Here is a 21,446-nt window from a genome sequence, read left to right as displayed (position 1 = left end):
CCCTGTGAAATGGTCCAGGGTTAGCACAGCCCTTTGCGATTATTTAGGGATTTTGAAGGCTTTTCCTTGCGCGAGGGCGTTCTTGGGGGCGTAACTGGCGCTGCTGCAGGGTCGCTGCGCCACGGCTGGTTTTGGATGCGAAAATCTATGAATACGCTCTGCGCGGAAATCGATTTTAGCGCACGCGGCTGGCGCAGACATTTGCACGGGCATGCTGTGCTCCAGTCGCGTGTGCCACTTTTGTGCGAATTTCTATGAATTACCCTGTAAGTGCCTTTCATGTTCGCTCAAATCGCAGAAAACACCAAGAATGGCCCACGATCGTGGAAATTCAGGGCTAATAGCTGAGCAACAATGGAGACATGTCACAGAAGCTAGTCACTACCCACTTGGGGTGGACAAAGAAGTGATGACCGCAGTCAAGAATATAAGTGAGGACCTGTCTGCAACAAGCATAGTAATCACTCATAAGAGGATCATTAATGGCAACTCACCAGATGTCTGAGCCAGAAGATGTTTGATGCTGCACACAGACACAGAAAAATAGTAGCAGCAAAGAAGCAAACTAGAGACATATTGTGGTTTCCAACACTGGACCTCAGAGTTGAGAGGACAGTAGGCACATGTCACCTATGTCAGTGCTCCAGCAAACTGGAAAAACAAGGACTGCTGTACTTCTCAGAATTACCATATACACTCTGGCAAGATGTGGCAGCCAATTTGTTTGGGCAGCTAAGGTCCGGCAAACACTGGTACTCATGGGAAAATACTCAAAATGTAACATTGTAATACAGATTTAATCACCAGCCTTGTGGGGCTATTGTCCCACTACTATAGGGGTCTGAAACCTTTGGCTTGTCAGATGTATTACACTACAGCTCCTATAAGCCGTGGCCAGCATAGTCAATAGTGGAAAGCCACAGATTGCAGACCCCCACTCTACTAGACAAATCATGTTTTGGTGCGGGGAATCCCTGACACACTAAACAGATATACACAATCCATCATGGAAGTGAACCCGATGAAGATTACACTACAGTGGCCTTTGGCACATGAGATGGTGGAATGATTCATGAGTGCCACCACGAAGACTGTGCAGTGGAGTGAAGCCAGTGGGGTGTCCCTCAATCAAGCCACACAGCTCGACAGGGAAATTAAATGTCCAGCAGAACTCATGCTGGGACAGAAGCCAAAGGCAAGACTTTCCACAAGGCCACCTCCACCTCCAACAGATCATTAAGCGGCAGATGCCAAGGAATGAACGAAGATGTACACCAACCAGGGAAGAGGCGCCTAGGCACACACTAGAGGAAAGGAACCAAGTGCTAGATAGAATCCAACAATGTGATGAAACACCATCTTTCACACCACCCCATTACACGTATCTTACATTAAGGCTATGATGATCATTGCCTGGTCACCCAACCAGGCCATCTCCAAAATGCATTGCACTTCAAGAGACACCACGCCTCTGAGGGGTCCATGCAGGGAGAACAGATGCAAATGGAAAGGGAGCAAGGGAAAGAGGACAATGCAATGGCCAGAAGGCGATCAGAATGAAATATCAGAAGACCTCAATGACTGATTGAACACATGTGAAAGAAAGAACACATAGATCTAAAGCACACGGAAGGTGCACGGTTTTGGGAGCTTAGGTAGGATGAATAGGCTAGTCCTCACATGTGGACCCCACATCCTTTGGCCAGGAAAGGGGGAATTGGGGCAGAGCGTGAAAGGCATGTGGGGGACCAGCTTTGTGGGGGACCTGCTCTCTATAAGTAAGGCATGTGTGATAGATGCAGGGCTATTACATAATCTACACTTAACTGTGTTAGCAGTTTACTCCTATTACTGTCTCTCCATTGAGGGGATATCTGACTAATGCTCTACTTTGACATTAATTATAAGAAGGTCAGCGGGTATGAGTAGAAGTCTGCATTCAACTTTCAACCTGGCTTGGTGCCCTCCAGTGTACAGCCCTGTCTCACCTTTTAGGTCCCTGCCTTTCCACCTCACCAGCCTAGTGTCCAAGCGTCCACCAGTCCGCCTCATAGTCTCTCTTATAATCAGTCACCAATGCCGGTCATTTACCATTAACCTTTCCACCTTCCCCAGACTTTATATATACCCTTCCCCAAAGGTCACTTCCAGGGGTCAAGTCCTAAAAAGAAAAATGGGGGACTCATTAACATACCAAATGAAAGTGACGTTGCCAGAAATTAGCATATCAAGATGTCCTCGAATAAAGTGGAGGACTCTGTCCATCTGCATGTACCCTCGACTTGAGCCTTGGTCACCTCTGAATCCCTCACTAACCGCTCCCAGTCTCTACATTCATACGTTACACAATGCAGGTTAGTGCCTGCATGAGGTTTGTTATATGGTGCTTCACTGCAGAAGTGTGCGCCAAGCACTAGAAATGAGTGAGTGGTGGTGGGTGGGGTAGCCTGGTAGCGAATTTTTCTGAAAGAAAAATAAGTTTAAAAAATGGATACATGGTATGTTATGTTACTTGGCATTTATATAGTGCCTTATGTATCATTGGTATGACCTCAAAGCGCTGGTAAGTTGAACACCCTCGGGAACCGCAGTTCAAGTCAGTAGAGAGAGAGAGTGACGTATGGTGCGTGTGCGCACCGGATGTGTGCAGCTGGTGTGGTTGTTGCATGATAGTTGCTTCTTAGTGGTAGGTGTGGTGCTGAGGAAATCAGTTGGATGTGTTCAGTCTGGAGGGTGGACACCCAGACTGAGTTCTGGCTGTGTTAGGCCTGAGGAGACGCCTAAACTAGCCGGTATGTGCTCAGCTAGCTGTGTTTTATTAGGATGACGAGGTGTTCGTGGGGTCATGTTAGTATGAGAACAGCTAGACTGAATGTGTCATAGCGTAGCTGTGTTCAGTTGAATGATGGTCTATAGGAGAGAGTAAGCGTAGTAGTGTGATATGGTGGTTATAAACAAAGCGCCTGTGACCAAGCACGAGAGCAGGACAGGGGGCGTACATAGTGGCATACGTATCTAAAGCGACAAGATGGATAGGATAAACATGTGATACAGATAACATGGGGATACAGGTACATAGCATATACATAGCATATCATTCACATTCTATCTAGATGAGTCAGGGGCTGAACTTCACAATTTCATCCAAGTGTGGCACATGATATCATTCACAATTCTAACTAGGTGTGACAGAGGCTGAACCTCACAATTTCATCTAAGTGTGGCACACGCAATCATCCGCAATTCCAACCAGATGTGGCGCAGGCCAGAGTTCGATACTTCATCCAAGTGTGGCACATGCTATAGTTTACAATTCTAACCAGATGCAACAGAGGCAGAACTTTCATTTCATCTAAGCTTGGTACATGCTATTATTCACAATTTTATCTAGACGCGACGGAGGCTGAACTTCACACATTTCATCTAAGTGTGGTACATGCTATCATTCATAATTCTATCTAGATGCGACGCAGGCCAGAGTTCACAATTTCATCTAAGTGTGGCACATGCCATCATTCATAATTCTAATCAGATGCGGCGGAGGCCAGAGCTCGATATTTCATCTAAGTGTGGCACATGCTGTAGTTCACAATTCTAACTAGATGCGACAGAGGCAGGGTGCAGGAGTCTCGACGGATGAGGAGTTCGAGAAATTCTGGGTTACTGGAGTACAACAACTCTATGGGATGCATTAATAGTATGAAGGTAGTGGTAAAAATCTGGTGTTTTAAGTAGCTGGTACTTTTAAAGTTGCATCTAAATATGAGTTGTGATCACATTGGATATTCTTTGCATGGTACACATGCCTCCCTGACCCTCTCAAACTTGAGCTGGACCACCTGAAGTTCAGGAAGCAGCTCAAGGCCTTCCTTTTCTCCTCTTCGTTCTCTCTCTCTCCCCTGCTGACCTGCTTTTCTCCTGCGCTGATTGGTTGCCTGGCTACCCTCAGAGTCCCCTGGTACCAGGTTCCTCCATGATCAGTCTCCTCTGCACTGCCTCCGGGCCTACTGCACACTTAGGGGCTGTTAATGTTACCCACAGTCCCCTGCCCCCTTGCACTTACCCAGAGCTGTGCTGCCCTTATTGCACTTCCCCCTTCCCTCTCCCTGGCACTTCCCCCTCCTTCCTCTCCCTGCACTTTACATCATCGCACTTGCACAATCTGAATAACACAAGGCCTAGTAAGATTGTTGGCCGTGTCCTTGCTCTGTCTTCCCTCCCCTGTCTTGTCACGGCTATAAACACTTGTGTACAGGCGCATTATAAATGGCATATCATATAAAGAAAGTACAGAGCAGGGTGGATAATTCAAATTCATCCCACGACATAAATGTCCCCTACAATCCCAGCACATTCGACTTAAAAAAAAAGCAATGGGCCTCATTATGACTCCGGCGGTAGCCGTGCCGGTAAAAACGGCAGGCTGCCGCTGGAGTCATGTTTTTTTTCCAAGTACCTGGCAATGGGGAATCGCTGGGGCATTACAGCTGCGGTAGTCCCTCCAGCCAGGCACCGGAAAAAGAAACTCCCCATTCCCATTCAAAAAGGCGAGTTGTGATCATTGAGATGTTTCAAACGACCATCAGGAATCGATGAAAGGGACCTCAGCAAAGTAAATCCGTGGGACAAAGAGAAGGTATTGAAATTACATCAATCAGCATTTGCTCAATGAACCTGTCAATTCTGTGATCGCCTTTGCTGACAAAATATCTAGAGAAGCACTTGCAGAAGTGACGATAATATGGGATAGGTAGATTCCATTGCAGTTTTACAAAGGTAGCGGGCGCCCCTCTCTCGCAAGAACAGACATGATAACCTGTTCAGTGGTTATTAACCACTTGAGAGTTCGCAGCCACTGCTTTTACTCACTGTGCCTTTCACAGATGGGAAATATCCATTTGCATATCAGTCTTTGTCCTGCCCAGGGGCAGTCCAGCACCGAAATACAATGGCAATTCCAATCTGAACGAGAGTACCACCAGCAACCCCATACACGTGTTTCACCCTTGTTGCGGATCATCAGTGAGGTGAAGCTGATGCCTCTCTAAGCACAGTGAGAGGGAGACCACGTCTGGTAGCCCCCAGGAGACCTAGGGTCACCAATCCCAGGTTCCTTAAAAAATAGTTTTACAAAGGTAGCGGGCGCCCCTCTCTCGCAAGAACAGACATGATAACCTGTTCAGTGGTTATTAACCACTTGAGAGTTCGCAGCCACTGCTTTTACTCACTGTGCCTTTCACAGATGGGAAATATCCATTTGCATATCAGTCTTTGTCCTGCCCAGGGGCAGTCCAGCACGAAATACAATGGCAATTCCAATCTGAACGAGAGTACCACCAGCAACCCCATACACGTGTTTCACCCTTGTTGGGGATCATCAGTGAGGTGAAGCTGATGCCTCTCTAAGCACAGTGAGAGGGAGACCACGTCTGGTTGCCCCCAGGAGACCTAGGGTCACCAATCCCAGGTTCCTTAAAAAATAGTTTTACAAAGGTAGCGGGCGCCCCTCTCTCGCAAGAACAGACATGATAACCTGTTCAGTGGTTATTAACCACTTGAGAGTTCGCAGCCACTGCTTTTACTCACTGTGCCTTTCACAGATGGGAAATATCCATTTGCATATCAGTCTTTGTCCTGCCCAGGGGCAGTCCAGCACCGAAATACAATGGCAATTCCAATCTGAACGAGAGTACCACCAGCAACCCCATACACGTGTTTCACCCTTGTTGGGGATCATCAGTGAGGTGAAGCTGATGCCTCTCTAAGCACAGTGAGAGGGAGACCACGTCTGGTTGCCCCCAGGAGACCTAGGGTCACCAATCCCAGGTTCCTTAAAAAATAGTTTTACAAAGGTAGCGGGCGCCCCTCTCTCGCAAGAACAGACATGATAACCTGTTCAGTGGTTATTAACCACTTGAGAGTTCGCAGCCACTGCTTTTACTCACTGTGCCTTTCACAGATGGGAAATATCCATTTGCATATCAGTCTTTGTCCTGCCCAGGGGCAGTCCAGCACCGAAATACAATGGCAATTCCAATCTGAACGAGAGTACCACCAGCAACCCCATACACGTGTTTCACCCTTGTTGGGGATCATCAGTGAGGTGAAGCTGATGCCTCTCTAAGCACAGTGAGAGGGAGACCACGTCTGGTTGCCCCCAGGAGACCTAGGGTCACCAATCCCAGGTTCCTTAAAAAATAATTTTACAAAGGTAGCGGGCGCCCCTCTCTCGCAAGAACAGACATGATAACCTGTTCAGTGGTTATTAACCACTTGAGAGTTCGCAGCCACTGCTTTTACTCACTGTGCCTTTCACAGATGGGAAATATCCATTTGCATATCAGTCTTTGTCCTGCCCAGGGGCAGTCCAGCACCGAAATACAATGGCAATTCCAATCTGAACGAGAGTACCACCAGCAACCCCATACACGTGTTTCACCCTTGTTGGGGATCATCAGTGAGGTGAAGCTGATGTCTCTCTAAGCACAGTGAGAGGGAGACCACGTCTGGTTGCCCCCAGGAGACCTAGGGTCACCAATCCCAGGTTCCTTAAAAAATAGTTTTACAAAGGTAGCGGGCGCCCCTCTCTCGCAAGAACAGACATGATAACCTGTTCAGTGGTTATTAACCACTTGAGAGTTCGCAGCCACTGCTTTTACTCACTGTGCCTTTCACAGATGGGAAATATCCATTTGCATATCAGTCTTTGTCCTGCCCAGGGGCAGTCCAGCACCGAAATACAATGGCAATTCCAATCTGAACGAGAGTACCACCAGCAACCCTATACACGTGTTTCACCCTTGTTGGGGATCATCAGTGAGGTGAAGCTGATGCCTCTCTAAGCACAGTGAGAGGGAGACCACGTCTGGTTGCCCCCAGGAGACCTAGGGTCACCAATCCCAGGTTCCTTAAAAAATAGTTTTACAAAGGTAGCGGGCGCCCCTCTCTCGCAAGAACAGACATGATAACCTGTTCAGTGGTTATTAACCACTTGAGAGTTCGCAGCCACTGCTTTTACTCACTGTGCCTTTCACAGATGGGAAATATCCATTTGCATATCAGTCTTTGTCCTGCCCAGGGGCAGTCCAGCACCGAAATACAATGGCAATTCCAATCTGAACGAGAGTACCACCAGCAACCCCATACACGTGTTTCACCCTTGTTGGGGATCATCAGTGAGGTGAAGCTGATGCCTCTCTAAGCACAGTGAGAGGGAGACCACGTCTGGTTGCCCCCAGGAGACCTAGGGTCACCAATCCTAGGTTCCTTAAAAAATAGTTTTACAAAGGTAGCGGGCGCCCCTCTCTCGCAAGAACAGACATGATAACCTGTTCAGTGGTTATTAACCACTTGAGAGTTCGCAGCCACTGCTTTTACTCAGTGTGCCTTTCACAGATGGGAAATACCCATTTGCATATCAGTCTTTGTCCTGCCCAGGGGCAGTCCAGCACCGAAATACAATGGCAATTCCAATCTGAACGAGAGTACCACCAGCAACCCCATACACGTGTTTCACCCTTGTTGGGGATCATCAGTGAGGTGAAGCTGATGCCTCTCTAAGCACAGTGAGAGGGAGACCACGTCTGGTTGCCCCCAGGAGACCTAGGCACAGTGAGTAAAAGCAGTGGCTGCGAACTCTCAAGTGGTTAATAACCACTGAACAGGTTATCAGGCCTTGTTCTGTCGAGAGAGGGGCGCCCGCTACCTTTGCAAACTAAATTTCAAGGAACCTGGGATTGGTAACCCTAGGTCTCCTGGGGGCAACCAGACGTGGTCTCCCTCTCACTGTGCTTAGAGAGGCATCAGCTTCACCTCACTGATGATCCCCAACAAGGGTGAAACACGTGTATGGGGTTGCTGGTGGTACTCTCGTTCAGGTTGGAATTGCCATTGCATTTCGGTGCTGGACTGCCCCTGGGCAGGACAAAGACTGATATGCAAATGGATATTTCCCATCTGTGAAAGGCACAGTGAGTAAAAGCAGTGGCTGCGAACTCTCAAGTGGTTAATAACCACTGAACAGGTTATCAGGCCTTGTTCTGTCGAGAGAGGGGCGCCCGCTACCTTTGCAAACTAAATTTCAAGGAACCTGGGATTGGTAACCCTAGGTCTCCTGGGGGCAACCAGACGTGGTCTCCCTCTCACTGTGCTTAGAGAGGCATCAGCTTCACCTCACTGATGATCCCCAACAAGGGTGAAACACGTGTATGGGGTTGCTGGTGGTACTCTCGTTCAGGTTGGAATTGCCATTGCATTTCGGTGCTGGACTGCCCCTGGGCAGGACAAAGACTGATATGCAAATGGATATTTCCCATCTGTGAAAGGCACAGTGAGTTAAAGCAGTGGCTGCAAACTCTCAAGTGGTTAATAACCACTGAACAGGTTATCAGGCCTTGTTCTGTCGAGAGAGGGGCGCCCGCTAGCTTTGCAAACTAAATTTCAAGGAACCTGGGATTGGTAACCCTAGGTCTCCTGGGGGCAACCAGACGTGGTCTCCCTCTCACTGTGCTTAGAGAGGCATCAGCTTCACCTCACTGATGATCCCCAACAAGGGTGAAACACGTGTATGGGGTTGCTGGTGGTACTCTCGTTCAGGTTGGAATTGCCATTGCATTTCGGTGCTGGACTGCCCCTGGGCAGGACAAAGACTGATATGCAAATGGATATTTCCCATCTGTGAAAGGCACAGTGAGTAAAAGCAGTGGCTGCGAACTCTCAAGTGGTTAATAACCACTGAACAGGTTATCAGGCCTTGTTCTGTCGAGAGAGGGGCGCCCGCTACCTTTGCAAACTAAATTTCAAGGAACCTGGGATTGGTAACCTTAGATCTCCTGGGGGCAACCAGACGTGGTCTCCCTCTCACTGTGCTTAGAGAGGCATCAGCTTCACCTCACTGATGATCCCCAACAAGGGTGAAACACGTGTATGGGGTTGCTGGTGGTACTCTCGTTCAGGTTGGAATTGCCATTGCATTTCGGTGCTGGACTGCCCCTGGGCAGGACAAAGACTGATATGCAAATGGATATTTCCCATCTGTGAAAGGCACAGTGAGTAAAAGCAGTGGCTGCGAACTCTCAAGTGGTTAATAACCACTGAACAGGTTATCAGGCCTTGTTCTGTCGAGAGAGGGGCGCCCGCTACCTTTGCAAACTAAATTTCAAGGAACCTGGGATTGGTAACCCTAGGTCTCCTGGGGGCAACCAGACGTGGTCTCCCTCTCACTGTGCTTAGAGAGGCATCAGCTTCACCTCACTGATGATCCCCAAAAAGGGTGAAACACGTGTATGGGGTTGCTGGTGGTACTCTCGTTCAGGTTGGAATTGCCATTGCATTTCGGTGCTGGACTGCCCCTGGGCAGGACAAAGACTGATATGCAAATGGATATTTCCCATCTGTGAAAGGCACAGTGAGTAAAAGCAGTGGCTGCGAACTCTCAAGTGGTTAATAACCACTGAACAGGTTATCAGGCCTTGTTCTATCGAGAGAGGGGCGCCCGCTACCTTTGCAAACTAAATTTCAAGGAACCTGGGATTGGTAACCCTAGGTCTCCTGGGGGCAACCAGACGTGGTCTCCCTCTCACTGTGCTTAGAGAGGCATCAGCTTCACCTCACTGATGATCCCCAACAAGGGTGAAACACGTGTATGGGGTTGCTGGTGGTACTCTCGTTCAGGTTGGAATTGTCATTGCATTTCGGTGCTGGACTGCCCCTGGGCAGGACAAAGACTGATATGCAAATGGATATTTCCCATCTGTGAAAGGCACAGTGAGTAAAAGCAGTGGCTGCGAACTCTCAAGTGGTTAATAACCACTGAACAGGTTATCAGGCCTTGTTCTGTCGAGAGAGGGGCGCCCGCTACCTTTGCAAACTAAATTTCAAGGAACCTGGGATTGGTAACCCTAGATCTCCTGGGGGCAACCAGACGTTGTCTCCCTCTCACTGTGCTTAGAGAGGCATTAGCTTCACCTCACTGATGATCCCCAACAAGGGTGAAACACGTGTATGGGGTTGCTGGTGGTACTCTCGTTCAGGTTGGAATTGCCATTGCATTTCGGTGCTGGACTGCCCCTGGGCAGGACAAAGACTGATATGCAAATGGATATTTCCCATCTGTGAAAGGCACAGTGAGTAAAAGCAGTGGCTGCGAACTCTCAAGTGGTTAATAACCACTGAACAGGTTATCAGGCCTTGTTCTGTCGAGAGAGGGGTGCCCGCTACCTTTGCAAACTAAATTTCAAGGAACCTGGGATTGGTAACCCTAGGTCTCCTGGGGGCAACCAGACGTGGTCTCCCTCTCACTGTGCTTAGAGAGGCATCAGCTTCACCTCACTGATGATCCCCAACAAGGGTGAAACACGTGTATGGGGTTGCTGGTGGTACTCTCGTTCAGGTTGGAATTGCCATTGCATTTCGGTGCTGGACTGCCCCTGGGCAGGACAAAGACTGATATGCAAATGGATATTTCCCATCTGTGAAAGGCACAGTGAGTAAAAGCAGTGGCTGCGAACTCTCAAGTGGTTAATAACCACTGAACAGGTTATCAGGCCTTGTTCTGTCGAGAGAGGGGCGCCCGCTACCTTTGCAAACTAGATTCCATTGCAGGTTTTTCCATGGAGGGAGAAATTATAGAATTGTTTTCAGCAAATGTTACCGCAAATGTATGTGTGGGGAGGGGGGTTAGGGTAATAAAAAAGCTAGAGAGGGCTATGTTTGCTGGGGAGCTGCGGGTGGAAAAACATCTTAGAATTTTTTTTTTTTTGATGAATTCTCCCTCAATAAAAACATCTCGAGGAAATCACTTAGAACCGATGATAATGCAGGGCACATATGTGTAACATGTACCAACAGCTGCATGGTGGACCGAGGCTCGCTGTAATTCTGTTTATTGTTTTGAAAATGTGCATGGTGTTGACATGCCCAGGTACATTTCGCAATAGGCCGCCCACTGTGGAATTGACCTCACTTAAGGGCGCAAGCACAGTTCGGAAACAGTGTTTCTGTTTCTAATTACACTGTGTTCTACTTTTTTAAATTATTCATTTACCCTGGTATTGCTTCCAGAGCAATGAACTTTGCTCTTTCCCTATGCCAGGGACATGAAGCAGGATTGTGTTTATTGGTTAATGTGCAACCCTGCTCATCAGAGGGTAGAGGCGGTTTAGAGTATCAAGCTTCAATTCACACATGCTAAACCCCTCTATAGTTCATGAATAGGAAACATTTACTTGTTCACCTCTTCATTGGAAGAATGGTTCGTGTTGTCTTGGAAATGCACCAGAAAGCTATAGGAGAATGCTCAGTGACAGGATTGCTTCACTTGGAACCATCCATTTTTAACACAAAAGAAAGGAACCTTAAGTCTACTGAAAGTCCTGGTTATGCCAGAGGGAGGGTGGACGACTAGACAGTCCCCGAAAGGAGAGTGTGGCTGTCCCTAAATTCAGTGGTGAACCGCCTTTTCAAAAGACCCTGTTGGTGGAATAGTCAAGGGAGAGATTTGCTAAGGTATACTGTTCATCTCAAAAAAGGCACATATTTATCTCTGCACAAGAAACCAGAAAACAAGCATTGGTAGTGCCAACAGTTTGGCCTTTTGTGTAGGCCGGGGAAAGGCCCTTGTCAGGTAGTGATATTAACTACCTATTGTTGGTAGCAGGTGCAAAATGGTGTGAGTACCTGGGCATCTAATAGCAGCGCCTGGCAAAAAATTAAAACGTATGCACAAGCCAAACATGCTGGATTTGCCAATGCTTATTTTAAACAGGACTTCAATGGCTTTGCCAATGCTTGTTTTTAACAGGACTTCAGTGAAGGTCCCGCAGAATGCGTATAAATCGAGTGGCTGAAAGCAGGCCTGTTAAGACATTTCTATTACACCAGTAGTGTTTTTACAGCTCCAATTAAGTCATTAACTCTCAGAAGAATGCTTTGAGCAAACACTGACAGGCATTTGGAGTGCAACGTTTGATGGTAAGGCTTGATTAAAGCGAGTGTTCAAAGAGTTCCCATGAGGAGGTGTTTTGGGTGCGGAGGGGCAGGAACCTGGTGGGATTGGCCGTAGGGATTAGCAGGGCAATGGGCAGTCAATGGGTGGGCACATAACCAACAATACCTAAAAGCTTTGTGTTCCTCCTCAGATTACATTTCTCCCTATCTATACTCCAATGCAATATTTTCAGCTTATAGTCCAAACTAAAAATAGTGTAAGGTCTACTTGCATATGGTTTTTGCTGGACATGTTTTAAAGTGCCGGAGAGGAAAACTGTATCAGGCACTAAGTCAGTGATGTAGCACAAATATATATTTTTCTACTCTGCATCTTCTCTTTCTATTGTGCACACAATGTTATAATATATCTATGCATCATTTTCTGCATCCACATGTGAGTGACCCAGCATCTTAACTCTTTCTGTACATATTGTATTCCCCTTCAGAACCGACTGCAAATCTTAAGGGTTTTTATTCAATTTCTCCAAGAAACTGAGCTATAAAAGTGACCAATTCATGACATTAAAATTGCAGATTAGCATTTAAATTATCCAATTGCAACTCCTGGTGTTTACACAGCATTTATGCCGAGTTCCGCGGGCATTTGCTATGATTCCCATTGACCGAATCCTGGAATCACTGCCCTAAAATGGCTGCCGCCTCGAGGGCACCCCGCGCCTGACCCTGTCCTTTATGCTGCCTGACTTCCCTGCCTGCATCCGCCCGCCGATTGGCTACAACACGCTATCTAAGCCAATCAAGCTTCGCCGGCCCATTGAAAGAAGGCTCCCTGCTGACAGAGCTGACCGAGCGTGCCATGGTCTGCGCCCGATCCCTAAGCCCTGCAACTTGCCACCCACATGGACTTTCGACAGGTAACAGTAACGCTGTTCCACAAGACTCTACTGCATCAGCTTAATCCCCTATGCACTCCCATTACGGCTAGTCACTGCCTCCATTTGTGAGTTAGTATATCTTGTTTACCATATTATGCTAAGTATCTACACCAGCTAGTCCACTAGACACCCCAATGCCACCCTACTGTTGGCCTCTAATGTACTGGCCTGAACTATTGTACATCATGACAGTAGCATACTGAGTTGTTACATTATACTGGTATCCCAACCGACCTCAGATTAACAAAGTGTACCTATGAAGTTGACCTGTTCTGCCTATGCTTTGAACTAGCGCCACTCTGGCTCCCAATGTTAAAGCTGCATCTAGGTGTGCCCATTTGAATTGCTGAAGCTGAACTTAGAAATGCCTGGTTTATGCCACTGAATTAGCCCAAACGATTGGTAATTAAGCCCCAGCTGATTCTGTACCCACTCCATCTATCTTAGCCTAGTCTAACTCAGCACCATATTTGTGTTTATTGCCCAATGACCATCTATATTACCAGATGACTGTTTATCGACTAGCTATTCAGCCCCAGCTGCCAAATTTCGAATCTAGGTTGCAGCATATTTGAGCTATATTAACTACCTAGTATCAGTAAACCCACGCTAAAGCTGCCCATTACCACAACAGAATGCAGGCACTGCTAACTTTAACCATGTTCCCCTTCTGCATTATACCATCTGCCACCCCCTGCACTAGTGGACACTACATTAAGTTTGATGAAGGGTTAGGCAGACTGAGATGTCCCCGCCACCACCCCATTCCTTGCCCTACACCCTTCCTTCCCTCACTACCCCGTTCCCCACACTAACCACAACCAAACTACATCTAGCCTCTACTATGTGCACTGCACATGATAAGTCGCCCTTTGTGCCTAGAGCCCCTACTCCCTCCCCACAGACATTGTTAAGCGCAAGGAAAGACTAACCAGCAGACTACCACCCAGTAGGCACTCGGCACCAGAATATTCCCATAAGATCTTACGCACAGTTTCCCCAGAACCCACTGACAATAATCTTAGGCGCCAAAGGAAAAGGTGTACTGCCCCCCTAAACAATCTAAGGGACATTAGCCCCAGTCCACCCACAAAGGACCTACAACTACAGCCCACCAAGGGAGCATTACTGAATGTCAGGTCATTGGTAGCACATGCAACTGAGATTGCCGACATGATTGTGGACAATAACCTTGACTTCCTTGTTATGACAGAAACCTGGCTGCATGAGGCAGCAGGCCCTTCTATTGCCCTTGCCGTCCCAGATAATTACTCCATTCTCCGTGCAGACAGACCCACGGCTCGCGGAGGAGGAATCGCCATTATCTTTAAAGACACTCTCAACATAAGGTTAGCCACCCCTACGCCATTGGCATCATGTGAACTCCTCTCAGTTAAGTTCCAAACCTCTCCTAACAGCACTATCACACTACACATAATTTATAGGCCTCCAGGGCCTCCTGGGTCTTTTGAAAAAGATATCACAGCCCTAGCAGCCGATACCACCAAACCCACGGCACAAAATATTATTTTAGGAGATTTCAACCTTGGTTTCAAGGACACAAGTGACACTCACGCCATCCCTCTAGCCTCTGCACTACTAGAACAAGGCTATACCCAAATTAGCACCAAACCCACTCACAAAAATGGTAGGATACTTGACTGGGTTGCGGTTCTAAATTGCACCATCACCCCACTAGATCCGACTCCACTAGTATGGTCAGACCACCACCTTATCACCTTTGAAATGCATATCAACAACCTGGAAAAGAAAAAGCCCATCATTGCTCCCCTCGCCTCACAAGAAATAAACGTAATATCACAGCAGATGCTCTAGTTCCTTTGGTAGCCCCCCTACTTAATACCCTACCGGCTACTAATGATCCCAACACTCTCATTAACATATACAATGAGACCATGACCAATGCCATTGATGAGATTGCCCCGCTAAAACTACGTAAAAGTAAACCCACAGCCCACCTTAAAGGGATGGTCTAGTAAAAATTTTTATTTAAAAAATAGATAGGCCACATAAAAAAAAATATACTAGCATCCTCCGTTTTAAAACTTCCTATGTAAAATTTTGAGCTATTCAAGCTCAAAATTCGAAAAAGCAAGCACAGGGGCGCCGCCATTTTGTGAAATGGAGGCCCTCCTGTGCTGGCTTTTGCTTTTGCGGCACTAATGAAGGAAAAGCCAGCCAGCTGTAGTAAACAAAGTCTACCGCTGGGTGGCTTTCCCTTCATTAGTGCCGGGACTCGGAGGACGCGGACCGGAGACCAGAGCAGGAAAGCTGCAGCTGAATCTCGGTAAGTGCTATTTATTTTTTTTACAAAAAATAAGCACTAGCTGCGTTTTTTTTTCTAAGTTTTCCGGGCTGGAGGAGCCCGGAAAACTTAGAAATAAAACCGCAGCTTTAAAAACGTTGTATTTATGTTTGCGGTCGCTTTTGAAGCGACCGCAAACATAAATACAACGTTATTGTGTTGGAAAACGCTGCGGTTTTAAAACCGCAGCGTTTTCCAACACAACCACGTTGTTTCTGCCTGAATCTGCTTTACCATTTGGGGCTCTCGGGCTCCCCACGGGGAGAAAAAAAAACGCAGCTAGTGCTTATTTTTTGTAAAAAAAAAAAATAGCACTTACCGAGATTCAGCTGCAGCTTTCCTGCTCTGGTCTCCGGTCCGTGTCCTCCGAGTCCTGGCACTAATGAAGGGAAAGCCACACAGCGGTAGACTTTGTTTACTACAGCTGGCTGGCTTTTCCTTCATTAGTGCCGCAAAAGCAAAAGCCAGCACAGGAGGGCCTCCATTTCACAAAATGGCGGCGCCCCTGTGCTTGCTTTTTCGAATTTTGAGCTTGAATAGCTCAAAATTTTACATAGGAAGTTTTAAAATGGAGGTTGCTAGTATATTTTTTTTATGTGGCCTATCTATTTTTTAAATAAAAGTTTTTATTAGACAATCCCTTTAACTCATGGTTCACCCAGAGCTAAAAATATTCCGTACTGAAAAAAGAAAATGGGAATCACGCTGGAAATCTTCCCCTACACCTGAAAACAAAACTAACCTGGCCACCATCACATCCACTTACAAAATAAGATAATCCAGGCCAAAAAAGAAACCTACAATGACCGAATAGCCCAAGCCAGCTCCAGTACTAAAGAATTATTCAACATTCTAAGAGAACTAGAGAACCCCGACCCACCACCAGACACATGCACCCAGGATAAAGCCTGGTGTACCAGCATTCAAAATGCCCTCTCCAATAAAATCAAAGGACTGCAGACCAAAATAGCTGACAAAAGATCCCAGCTAACAGTCACTATACCAGCTCCTACCCCTACCCCTCACATAAACTCAGGTTTCACATTAAAAAAAGTCACCATTCCTGAACACAAAATCATTGCGTCAGTTAAACCATCTAACTGCAAGGGCAACAGCTGCCCAGCTCAGATTATAAAAGATGCAGCTAGAGACCTTGCCCCATTCATTACTAAACGTGTAAACTCCTCCTTCTCTAATAATGCCGTCCCAAGTAACCTCAAACAGTCCTGGGTTCTACTACTATTAAAAAAACAAAACCTTGACCCGGCTATACCCACTAACTATAGACCAATTACGACAGTCCCCTTTCTATTGAAAATCTTGGACAGAATAGCCTACTTGCAAATACAAGATTATCTTGAAGCTCACAAATTACTCGGCACCCGTCAATCTGGCTTCAGACCTCAGCATAGTACAGAAACCGCACTCGTCGACCTCAAAAGCCAGATCAATGAACTAAAAGACAAAGGAAAGATGGCCATCCTACTCCTACTCGACCTTTCTGCGGCCTTTGATCTGGTGGATCATTCCATACTTTGCAACCACCTATCCTCTGCGGCCAATTTCTCCAGTTCTGCAGTTGCTTGGATCCAATCTTTCCTCGCCAACAGAACCATGTGCGTGTTCTCACCCTCAGCGGCTGCTGACCCCATCCCCATCACCTGCGGAGTCCCACAAGGATCCTGCGTCTCGCCCACTTTGTACAACATTTTTACAAAGCCACTATTTGACAAACTGGACCGTCTGGGTGTCACCTACACAAATTATGCGGATGACACCCAGATACTCCTACCCCTCTCAGGAACCTATGATATAGACGTCGCAAAGATCAACAAAGTCTACATCATCATTCAGGCATGGATGGCCACACATGGCCTCTGCCTGAATGATGATAAGACTGAATTACTCCTAGTCGGATCATCTAACAACCTCCTCAAACTAAGTCCTCACTACACAAATATCGTCATCGATGGGAACAGCATACCCATTGCCAAACATGTAAAAACTTTAGGTTTCTACCTCGATGCCCAGTCTAACCTAACTAAGCAGATTAACATGACCTCATCGGCCACAGCCTACACCGGCAGGTTGATCAGAGCCTGTAGACCTCTACTATCCCCCACTAGCTGCCTTACTCTGGCGAGAGCGCTCATACAATCGAGATTGGATTATTGCAACAGTCTTTATCTAGGAGCGAACAAAACCATCCTAAATAAACTACAGATCTTGCAAAATAACGCGCTTTGAGCCGCACTGAATATTCCCAAAAGAGAGCATATATCAGAAACTTGAAAGCACCACAGGTGGCTCTCTAAACAGGACAAAATTGCCCTAAAAACTATCTGCCTCGCTCACAAAGCGCTTAACCACCAAGCCCCCCCCTACCTCACTGATAAGTTCACATGGAAGGTATCCAACAGGTTCACCAGATCCTCCAACATACCATGTCTGGTGGTGCCCAGATACACTCTAAAAAGAGCGGAGGATCTAGCTTCCCTGTATTAGCCGCCCAGCTTTGGAACACTCTCCCTCAGAATATTCAACCCATTCAAACCTTTAACAATTTAAGAAGTCATACTATCACTTGGTTACTAAATAAAACATAAAACAACAGCTTTTATTACCACTAACCATTAGGTGCTCGGCATATACTACTGTTATGACCCAATGTAAATTATGTATAATAATTAATATGTATAATGTTTAATATGTATATATGTACCACTGTATAACCAGGTAACTTTACCTGAATGTTCAAACTGTATTCATGCACATAACTGTCTATTCTATGCCTGTAACCATTACTTTCCTATAGCGCCCAATTACCTCCGGGTCAGGTGCGCGATATATATAAAATAAACAAACAAACAAACAAACATGTTCTTAAAACCATTGTTATAAACCCTACCAAACCCTCTTGTGTTCAGGGATCCCTGTTGTGCTTGCTCGCGCACACAGGATTCAGGGAAAATGTTTCTGCCTCCCCACTTTAAAAGGTGAGTAACTACCTCTGATCGCCACCACTAGACCATTGTTCTCAGGGCTACACAAATGTTTGCACTTCTGAAAAACAGCCTTAGAATCGCACACAGAGCCATTCAAATTAATCGTAATCAGATAAAAAGAACATAAGTAATTAATTGAAGTGCAGCATGCCTTCAAAACCATAGGGAAAAAAATGAAACATTCTGGTTAAACACAGCAAAGGCTTAATGTGGTCTTGTAACTCGGACTTGAATTCTCTTTGTGAATTATTTATTTGATTTCATATGGTGCTTATGTTAGGGATCACCTTGTTTCCAAATTTTATTTAGACCAAATAGATTAACTGAGGGCCCTCTCTAAGATAAAGTGATTGCCCAGGATCAAATACGGTTATGCAAGTGGGGAAGCCAGGATTAGAACTCATGTTACTTGTTTGCACAGTCCACAACAGGCTTGCTAGGCCATGGGTTTGATGGCATTGTGACACTAGTCATACACCTTGAGCTTTATGAGGACAAGAGCTCTAATACGGGGCCTCTAATAGGACCACAGTTGCTATTTTTCCAGTCAAAATTGTATTGTGGGTCTAAAGTAGAGTACATGTGTGTGTGGATATACCGCATCAGGTAAATGTCTGGTATTTATCCCATGCGATATTTTCTATATACCCCTTAATGTGATTACAACCTGTAAATTGGACATATTTTAAAAACAGTGGGTATTAAAAATACACTGAGTTTTTACCATTACCACCAAACCTGTAAAGAAGCCCACAATACCTTAAACTGTCCATGAACAAGATTATTTATTATGTTTCAGTAAGCCACCCCTCACACCTCCCCCACCGTTGTATGTGATAAGGCAATTGCAAGTGATGGAGGGATTTCCTTATAAGGTCAGGGAACTCCAAGGTGACGTTCCATATCTTTCTGCATCCTTATTTATGCCACACTATGCAGAGCAGTCGCCAATTCCCACACCCCTCCTTTAATAGTTGACATCATTCGACTCTCAGCAGCAATAGATGTCCTCGGGAAGTTATATAGAAATATGTGAACCCGTACGTGATAAAATAAGTCGTTTATAACGCGCCTGTACATAGGTACTACTAGGCAGGAGGTGGAAACAGAAGGAGGACAAAAAACCATCTTACTAGGCCTTTTGTCATTCAGATCATGCAAGTGCGGGGAAGAGGGGAGAAGTGCCAAGGGGGACGGGGTGAGGAGAAGTGCAGGTGACTCAATAAGTGTCCATCTGCCCTCCAATACGTCTTCCTCAAAAAGGACCTTCACTCACCAGAGGGGGTTGGGTACTCCATCCAGAAATCAAGATGCTCAACCTTCACGCCTGGTTTCTGAAATGTTGATATATAAGGATTGGGATCTCTCGGAAGACCTGATGAAGGCCATCAATGAAATCTCTGTATCACTGCCATTGGAATACATGTTGCAGCTGGTGCAGAGATAAGAATGTGGACCCTTTTCTATGTAATACACCTATGGTGTTATCTTTCTTGCTATATCTATCCAATATGGGGCTCCAGATTGCCACTGTGAAGGGATACTTGGCGGCGCTGTCCATCTTTAAGCGTACGCCCGAGCAATCATCTTAGTTCAAGATTCCTATTGTGGTGGAAATTCCTGAAAAGGCTCACTAACGTGTTCCCTCTAGTCCCCTTTGTGGTTCCTGTTTGGTGTTTAAATCTGTTCCTTTTGAGCCTGTTCACCCTTGTCCCCTAAGAATGCGAACATTGAATACAGTTTTCTTAATGGCCATAACTTCAGCACGCAGAGTCAGTGAAATGTAGGCTTTGACATGCAAACCACCATTTACAACCTTTTTAGTGAGAAAGCCGTTCTGAGAGTCCGACCCATTTTTCTCCCAAAAATGGTTTTGGAATTTCACATTTCGCAAATTGTACTACCAACATTTTATCCTTCACATCATCCTGGTAATGAAGAGGAGAGACTTCATCAACTTCATCCCAAAAGGTCTTTAAGCTTTTACATCTCTCGTATGGCAAAGGTGAGGCAAGCCAACCAGTTTGTTTGTCGGATACACTGGACACAAACTGGGTCTTGCAGTAACAAAACAAACTTTAACCCGTTGGATAATTCTGTTCATCACTGAGAGCTAAAACTTGGCTGGGAAGGATGTCCCTGTGGGCCTGTGAGCACATTCGATGAAGGGGTGTTGCCACTTCATCAGCCTTGTGGAGAGTGGTGTCGGTACAGGATATCTATGCAGCAGCCACTTGGTCCTCTGTACATACTTTCACAAGACATTACTGTCTGGACTCTGCATTGGGACACAAAGCACGATTTGGGAAGGCCAGCGGCACTCAGAGCTGAACCCTCCCTATCCACCTTTCGCAAAACACTTAAAACCACTCTGTTTAACTAGCCCCCTTCAGCCCTTCAGCCCCCTTGCCACCTTTCCCCACCCACCTGGCCAACCTCCCTCAGAACTTGTCCCAGCTCTCAGATCATGTAACTAAGTTTTTCTGTAACACTAAGATTTATGCTTTCCTATGTAACCAGCAAGTATCCATGTAACAGCACCATGATGCATAAGGGTTGCTGTGCTCTTTATAAATGCTAATAAATAAATAAATGCTTCACAGCATTATTGACAAATCATGAATTCTTACTCCCAGCTACAATACAAGACTGCTTTGGGAGTATATCATAAGCTGAGGAATACAAGTGGGAGGACACAATCCATTCCAAGAGCAATTTATTTACCCCTGGTAATGTACTTTCGACTGGATGATCCTCCCACGTATTCCTCATCGCCCCTCCCATCCTAGCCCTCAGTAGTATTTCCACGGCTTACACCTTTCTTTCCTAAGTACCTGATCTTTTAACCTCGTGAAAGCCAGCATTCTGGCACCAGAGGAGGAAAAACGAGGAAGTGAAGTAACAGGCGCAGTGAGTGCTATATATACCATGGGTGATGTCAGGCTCGAGAGCAGACAAAGGGCGTCAGGGGTCATGGAGTCGACACAATGCCGCAACCGAAAAGATTTTCCAAAGTAGCTAGCGCTCGAAGGAGATATCAGAAGATGAGGAATACGTGGGAGGAACATCCATTAGAAAGAACATTACCAGGGGTAAGTAATTTGTTCTTCTGGATTCACTCAGCAGAAACGGAATGATTAGCATTTTTGTCTTCCTCCCATTCGTTAAACTCTCCTTAGGGTGATTTGATCGGGCATGCCTCCATGATCGCTCATCGAGGACTAATTGGTC

General features: G+C 46.2%; 1 protein-coding gene across 1 annotated transcript in view; it reads left to right on the top strand.

Annotated features, from left to right (window-relative positions):
- LOC138521306 (long-chain fatty acid transport protein 2-like) overlaps window positions 1-21,446 on the top strand; it is a 450,908-nt gene that overhangs the window by 123,613 nt on the left and 305,849 nt on the right. The gene's annotated exons all lie outside the window — the stretch shown is intronic.

The sequence above is a fragment of the Ambystoma mexicanum genome, chromosome 13 (assembly GCF_040938575.1).
Source record: "Ambystoma mexicanum isolate Mex_15411 chromosome 13, UKY_AmexF1_1, whole genome shotgun sequence".
In the NCBI taxonomy this organism is placed as follows: Eukaryota; Metazoa; Chordata; class Amphibia; order Caudata; family Ambystomatidae; genus Ambystoma; species Ambystoma mexicanum.
This window is presented reverse-complemented; position numbering and strand designations above follow the sequence as displayed.